Here is a 1,273-nt window from a genome sequence, read left to right as displayed (position 1 = left end):
ACAGGACGAGAGAGGAATGTAAAGCAAGGAGAGTGCACCTATCCGCTCCCCAAGAAGTATGGGACAATACCCGATGGAGGGCAAGGCCCTTAGAGCACTCAACATGGAGGTAAGAGATATGGGGAGACCAAGACAAACGAGTGTCAGGGAATAACCCCAAAAGCTTCGCGGAATCTTTGTACTCAAGGGGATGACCATAAAGTGACAAAGAGGGATGAAGAACGACCCGTTTCCTAGTAAAAGACATGACACAAGTCTTAGAAGTAGAGAACTTGAAGCCATGATCGGTGGCCCAAGACGACACGGCATCAATCGCATGTTGAAGCCGGCACTGAACGAGAGGCAGGCGAATCATCACCCTGACAGCAAAGGGTAAGATCATCGACATAGAGAGCGGAGAAGACACCTGAAGGAAGAGAGGAAAGAAGACCATTGAGGGCAACCAGAAAAAGAGTAGTGCTCAGAACACTACCATGGGGCACACCTTCATACTGCTGAAAAGAGGCAGAGAGAGCGGTACCAAGGCGCACCCAAAAGGAACGACGAGAGAGGAAGCTGCGGATAAAGTGAGGGAGATGACCACGAAGGCCAAAAGAATGAAGCTGGGACAGAATATGATATCGCCAAGTGGTGTCGTAAGCCTTTTCCAGGTCAAAAAGGACGGCAACAACAGAGGTCCTTGCAGCAAAAGCAGTACGAATATAGACCTCCAAGTTCACCAGGGCATCTGTCGTGCTGTGGCACTTGCGGAAACCAAATTGAGAAGGGGAGTGGAGGTGATGGTGTTCCAGGAACCACATCAGACGAACGTTAACCATACGTTCAAAGAGTTTGCAGACACAACCTGTGAGGGCAATAGGGCGAAAGTCCTTAGGGGAAGTTCCCAGAGACCCTGGTTTGTGAACAGGGAGGACAAAGGCATCGAGCCAGTCCTCAGGGACTGACGACGACTCCCAGATCCGATTATACACACTCAATAAATACTGAGACGTGCACGGAGGGAGATGGCGAAGCATCTCATAATGAATACCATCGGAGCCCGCTGCCGTAGAACAGCAGAGGGCCAGGGCAGAACGAAGTTAAGAGAGAAAGAAGGGATCATTATAGGAAAGTCGAAGACGAGTGCAGAAATCTAAAGGACGAGACTCAAGGACAGGTTTACGAAGAAGGAAAGATTGGGGAAGATGAAGAAAAGAGCTAACAGAAGAAAACTGAGAACCCAGTTCGGTAGCGACCTGCAACAGGTCCGACACAAGAGTACCACGAAGGTGAA

Source organism: Procambarus clarkii, chromosome 3, assembly GCF_040958095.1.
Source record: "Procambarus clarkii isolate CNS0578487 chromosome 3, FALCON_Pclarkii_2.0, whole genome shotgun sequence".
Lineage (NCBI taxonomy): Eukaryota > Metazoa > Arthropoda > Malacostraca > Decapoda > Cambaridae > Procambarus > Procambarus clarkii.
Note: the sequence above shows the minus strand (reverse complement) of the source record.